This window comes from Microtus ochrogaster, linkage group LG4, assembly GCF_000317375.1.
Source record: "Microtus ochrogaster isolate Prairie Vole_2 linkage group LG4, MicOch1.0, whole genome shotgun sequence".
NCBI classification, from domain to species: domain Eukaryota; kingdom Metazoa; phylum Chordata; class Mammalia; order Rodentia; family Cricetidae; genus Microtus; species Microtus ochrogaster.
Genome location: NC_022030.1, coordinates 59,134,759 through 59,141,434, shown reverse-complemented (window position 1 = coordinate 59,141,434; position 6,676 = coordinate 59,134,759). Strand labels below are relative to the sequence as shown.

The window sequence follows — 6,676 nt, the reverse complement described above, 5'->3', positions numbered from 1 at the left end:
ATAATTTTTCTAATGTGTTCTTGGATTCGGTTTGCCAGTATCTTGTTGAGGATTTTTGTGTCGATGTTCATGAGTGAAATTGGCCTATAATTCTCTTTCTTGGTTGAGTCTTTGTGAGGTTTTGGTATCAGAGTAACTGTAGCTTCATAAAAGGAATTTGGCAAGGATATTCTTATCTTGTTATCCATCCATGGTTTTCCTCCAAATGGTGCAGTTGGGGCTGTGTCTCAGGTGGTCACTCCTCCAGGTGCTAGTGGATCCAAGGCTTAGATGGTCTCTCCTCATGGTGGAATCAGGGTAAAGGTTCTGGTCACACTAGATGTCAGGTCTGCTTGTAATGACTCTGGCAGAAGTCTGGCGGGTGAGTGGGCTTTCCTTGCCTGCTGGATTTGGCAGAGGTCAGCCAGGTGAGCAGGAGAGCAGGAAGGTGGGCCTTTCTCCAGTAAATCATTTTTAAAATTCTCAGCATTCAGGTTGTGGTGTGCTTCTCACTGGCTCCTTTTAATTGGACTTACAGTGAAGCTCAGGAGAAGAATGTTTTGAAAAACTTAGTTTCGTTGAAAAATTCCATGTAAATTTGGGACTAAGAAACAGGCATGTGGTACACACCTTTTATTCCAGCACACAGGAGGAGGTAGAGTCAGGTGGATCTCTGGGAGTTTGAGGCCAGTGTGATACAAAAAGGAAGTTCCAAGAAGGCCAGAGCTACCCAATGAAAGCCTGTTTCAGAAAGGAAGGAAGGGAATGAGGGAGGGAGAGGAAGGAAGGCAAAACAGATACAGTTTCTGAAAGGATCCGTGTCATTGAAAAGGAATCAACTGTTTTACATCAGGGAAATAAGAAGCTTTGGAGCAAATCAGGAATGGACAACCCCCTGCCCATACCTAATTCAAAGGCGTAAGGGTACAAACTCTCATTGGAAAGGCTTTTCCTAGACCATTCTGCTCACAGGGGATACTTTTTCCCTGAATTTGTTTTACCCTGTTTTGTTGTAGAATACTATTTTAACTGGGAGAAAATGTGTTACGTTTGTTTATGCTGCAGATTATTTTTTAATCGTTACTTTTGATTATGCTTCATTTGTTTAATTATGTAAAGATGTGTTGCATTTGTTTCACCTTCCCTTCCTAAGGCACCTAGCAAAGAGCTGGAGGAGCAATAGCTAGGCAGGAGAAAGGATAGGCAGAACTGGCAGACAGAGAGAATAAACAGGAGGAGAAATCTAGGCTCAGGAAAAATGAGAGAAGGAGGAGGAGGAGAGAATGAGGGGGGAAACCTGGACCCAGAAGCCAGGTAATCTGCCAGCCAACAGACAGGAGACGAGAGGAAAGTAAGATAAACAGAAGTAAGAAGGCCTGAGGCAAAAGGTAGATAAAGAGAAATAGGTTAATTTAAGGTGAAAGAGCTAGCCAGAAAAGAGCTAAGCTAGATCAAGAATTCAAAATTAATACGAAGTCGGTGTCATGATTTGGGAGCTGGTTGGTGCCCCCCCCCAAAGGCCTGGTACACTATTTAGTCACCCAGCATACAGAAGCTACCACATTGTCCAAGAGGCCTTCTGTGGTTGTGCTTGCTTAGATATGCAGTTAGTCAAGAGTGTGCAATCGTGGGAGACACTGCGTCTCCAAGGGCTCCCAGAGGGCATGTGGAGATGGTCCTATAGGAGCCACAGAAAGACACCAGCAGTGAACTAGATAAATGTAAGGTGTGAAAGTCTGTAATGTCACTGGTTCACAAAACCCATCAAGTGAAGGCTCATCAGTTGAGTGGGAAAATGAAGCACTAGTGTAAGAGGAGAGAGAGGAAGAACGACTTCTAAGTAGTGCCTTTCCCGTCACGGAACCTAGGCCAGCCTGGAGTGCAGTTGGGAAGGATCTAAAGTGAATAGGAACAGCTGTGCCCTGGGTCACTGACAACACTATGGGGTACTGGCCTTTGTACGGATACTAGGCTTGGGGATATGACCTGCGGTCTCAGGGCTTTGTCTGCTACAGTGACAACACCCTGGAAGAATTGCATCCCTATTGTCTGGAGCATGCAGTAGAAAGGAGCAGAGATGGATGACAAACGTGTGAAGGAGCCGCCCACCATAGTAGCAAAGTCGTGGTCACTGAAAGGAAGCATTATGTACACTGGGCAGTGAGACCATAGGGAATGTACTCCCTTGGGTACAGTGGCCAACAAGTCTCGACATCTGCAGAAGTCAAATAGAAGACACAGGGCAACTGGAGTTTCAGTCTGAAGCTACATTGCTGGTCACTGTTGGAAATGTTCCCAGAGGCACAGATGTGCCCTGATGATGCGCTCTAGACAGGATGGGGAAAAGCATGCAGAGCATCTCTTGGTGTTCAGGTGGAGAGTTCATGACCTTGTCATCCACCAGGAGAAACATGACTGTTGCCTCAAACTCCGAGAAGATCTTAAGAGCAAAACTAAAGAGTGTTGTGGTCTGTGTCATGAAGACATAACGCAATCCAGGGACAAACAGAGGCGTGTGTGGGAACACAGCCAACTACTGTGGGAGGGAAGGGGTTCCTTTGGCCCCTATGAGGAGCCTTGTCTTTTCCCGTCTCTTTGTGATGGATCGTTGTTTACTGGCTAGAATTCCTCCAAGCAGAAATTATGTTAACTTTTTAGACCTGAAACACTAAAAAAGGAACAGAGTCATCTATCCAGGCTTCTGGTAACACTGAGGGTTCTAGATTCACAGGGTTGGCAGAGCGTGTAGATCTAGCGCCATCTAGACTGCAGTGAGCTGGCCATCTTCCCCAGGGAGGGCTCCCTATGTCATTCTTCCTACATTAACCTAGTGAGTTGAGGGAGAAACAAGGGGATTGGTGGTGGCCAGGAGACCACATTGCCCCCATTGGGGTGACTGCTCTGATGAGGGACACAAGATAAAGTGGTCCTGGGTTGTCTCTGCATAATTCTGGTGGGTTCCTTCAAGTTTTCCAGAGGACTGTAGGCTTCTCACCAATCCATAGAGCAGTGGTTCTCAACCTGTGGGTCATGACCCCTTTGGGGTTCACATATCAGATATTTACAATACGATTCATAACAACAACAAAATTACAGTTATAAAGTAGAAACCAATTTTATGGTTGGGGATCACCCCAACATGAGGAACTGTATAAAAGGGTTGCAGCATTGGGAAGGTTGAGAACCGCTGCCATAGAGAATAGATGTCAAAGTAGAGATTGGCCACAGTCAGTTTCCACCTCTGGAGCCCAGGGCATTAGAGTCCCAGCTGCCAGCAGCCAGAACCTTCTTAATTGGTCACTGGAGGCTGACAGCCACAACACTACTAGGTGCCGAGTATCCTATCCAGCAGAGTGACCCCAAGGGCAGGCCCCTCCACACCCTGCTCGAGGTGACAGGAGAGCAGCCAAAGGGAGGAGCCCTGCCTTCTCTCTTACAAGGGCCCAGGTGCTCCGCTCTGCTCATATGGCCTGCCTCACCCCATGGCCAAGGAATTCACAGCCAACATGAAGAAGATCCACAACAAACTGATGTCTACCTCTTCTTATCCATCATAGGCCAGGGCACTGGGTGCATGGGTGTTAGCCATGTGACCTGGGGTACACCTAACTCTTAACTAAGAAAGGTAAGATCATTGTGTCACCTGTCAGGAATAGGTGACCATTTATGTGCATGGGTGGGGGAGAAGGTGGAGCACACAGTGTGCACTCAGGGCCTGCCTCAATAAACTGATGTCTTATACTGTTCAGCTCTGACATTAGCACAGGTTAGAGTGTGGAGTTTGGGGGCCTTGTTAAACGCCAGCACCAACTGTGTAAGCAGATGGACTAAGGTCTTCATCCAACTAGCACACAGGACACTGTGATGCTGCTTGCTCTGGAGGGACCAGGTCGAGGCAAGCACAGGCTTTCCCTTCATGCCCAACATCTGCCAGCCCTCCCACCACAGGACTGAGTTCTCAGCCCATGCTCCTTTCTCGTTGTACAAACATCCTTAGATAATATCTTCCCTCGGCGACAGAGGCAGATCCAGCCTGTCCTTGTTCCAGCTGGAAACAAAGGACCGACTTTCACTTACACATCACACATATCACCATGGAGACCTTTGTGGTCAGGACCACGACCCCTGGCTGTGGTGTTCAGAGTGTGAGCACAGAGCTGTCCCATGCACACCTTTGAGCTCACAGTGAGGAACAGCACCTGTGTAGGGCAAGAGGGGTTCAGATGTGTCCTCCAGCCTCCGCCTCCCTCCTGTGTGAGGGTGAACTCTGGAGGAGAGTAGAGAACACAGCAGACAAGCTCACTCAGAACAGAGAAGCCCCCCAAGCCTCCAGTGTAAGGGACAACAGACACCCTCTTCTCGCTATCCAAGATGCTCAGTTTGACCCGTCTATAGCATGGCCATAGCCAGCCACCTGGAGGACATCCCTGATCTGTCGGGGCTGTGATGGCTATGGATGAGAAGGTGACTGGAACTGATCAGAAGGCCAGGGCCCAGCTCTCCCCGGTTTTAAGTGGCAATGGACAAGACTTTATAAACCCCCTCAAAGACGAGGTGGAGCAGGGAGCAGAGCTGGCAGTGAGATTTGGTGGGAGATGACGAGCCCATCCCAAATATATCTGGAATCCAGTCCAGCTGTTTCTCAGGACATGGGTCTCTGTTGCCCCTTCACCACAATGTCCAACATCTGGTCATTATCTGGAGACCCTCACATCCTCCAGCAAGCAAGGATCTATACATTGGTTACTGTTGTGGACAAGACTTGGAGCTAGCTAGAGCCGCTGGGCATCCTGCAGGGTATACAGAGACACAGCCTCACCCTGGAGAGGACTGTTCCCTACTCTTAGTTCATCCTGGAAGAGACAAGATCACCCAGCTCAGGGAGGGCAGGGAGTCCTTGTGGACACTTTCATCACTGAGGCCTGAGTGGTGTGCATGGACTTAGCAGGCAGCTGTATTGATAGGGATGCTCTGGGCATCTCTGTGAAGAGGTAGGACAGGGGGCTAGGAGGCAGGCATGGGGACCTTGAAAGGCTCTCAGGATTCGGTCACCAAACTCTGGAAGTCTTTCTGTGTCCCGAGAGCACTGTCCAGCCTCCTGCAGGGGGAGGGCTCAGCAAATCCCTGAGAACTGAGTAAATCAGAGAAAACATCCCCCTTTTAGGCCGCTCAAGACCATCTGGCAGATCACAGAGGCAGCAGCCTTTGGACAGTGAATAATGGGTTCCTGTGTCCTGTAGAACATCTGTCTGCACTGGTGAGATACATTCCCGCTTGCTGTCTCCATCTGCCTCTCTGCATCTGTCCCCACTCATGGCCACAGTAGTCCACAGAAATGGGAGTCTCTCGGCAGTATCCTTGCAGGGGTTCGTGCTGGTGGGATTTGGGGGAGGTGCAGAGACCCAGGCCCTGCTCTTTGCTGTCTTCCTGGCCCTGTACGTGGTGACCGTCCTCGGCAACCTCACCATGATCTTGGTCATCACCCTGGATGCCCGCCTGCACTCCCCCATGTACTTCTTCCTCAAGAACCTGTCCTTTGTTGACCTCTGCTACTCCTCTGTCATTGCCCCTAAAGCCATGACAATCTTCCTTTCCTCCTCGAAGGTCATCAGCTTTGAGGGATGTGCCACTCAGTTCTTCTTTTTCTCCCTTCTGGTTACTACTGAAGGTTTCCTCTTAGCTGTGATGGCCTATGACCGTTTCATGGCCATCTGCAGTCCCCTGAGGTACCCTGTGACCATGTGTCCTATGACCTGTGCCCATCTGGTTCTGGGCACCTACTGTGGAGGCTGCCTGAACTCCATTGTACAGACCAGCCTCACATTCCAGCTGCCCTTCTGCAGCTCCAACCGCATTGACCACTTCTACTGTGACGTGCCCCCGTTGCTCCGGCTGGCCTGTGCCAACACAGCTCTCAATGAGCTGGTCATGTTCGGCATCTGTGGCCTCATCATCGTGTCCACCACTCTTGTGGTCCTCATCTCCTATGGCTACATCACCGTGACCATCCTCAGGATGCGCTCAGGGTCAGGGCGACACAAGGTCTTCTCCACCTGTGGCTCCCACATGACAGCTGTGTCTTTGTTTTACGGGACTGTTTGTCATGTATGCACAGCCGGGAGCAGTAGCATCCATGGAGCAGGGAAAAGTGGTGTCTGTCTTCTACACCCTGGTGATCCCCATGCTCAACCCCCTCATCTACAGTCTGCGCAACAAGGATGTCAAGGACGCCCTAAAGAGGCTGGGACAGAGACACCGTCTTGGGAAGGAAGGTGGACAGTGAGGGGCTGTCCTAGGACTGGAGGGAAAATTTCCAGTGAAACACTGTGCGGTCTCCTCCATTCATCCACTCGGCAACAGTTCTTGATGGGCTCAGTACAGACCAGGTACTGGCTAAGCAGGAAGCAGAGGGCTGCTGGGCTGAGACGTGGAAGAAGTTCTAAGCCGTTTTTCACTGAGTGATGCAGTGAACTTGATTTATATGTGCTGTAATTGAGGTTTTTTTCTTTTCTAGGAAAGGAGATAGATATTTGGACATAATGTGAAAAACTGGATAAATCCCTAATATCAAGTCCTGATCCCATAGATGCAGTGCTAGGCATATCTTGGTGACCCTCTGTGAGCATGCACACATACATGCAAAGAGTCTTCTGCCTTTCTTTAGTTTTTTCAATTCTCTCCAGTGGCCTGAGATGTG

The 6,676-nt window shown here is 49.5% G+C and overlaps 1 pseudogene; it reads left to right on the top strand.

The window, feature by feature from the left end:
* Positions 1 to 5,292: 5,292 nt before the first annotated feature.
* On the top strand, positions 5,293 to 6,262 carry LOC101985836 (annotated as a pseudogene).
* The last annotated feature ends 414 nt before the right edge of the window (positions 6,263 to 6,676 follow it).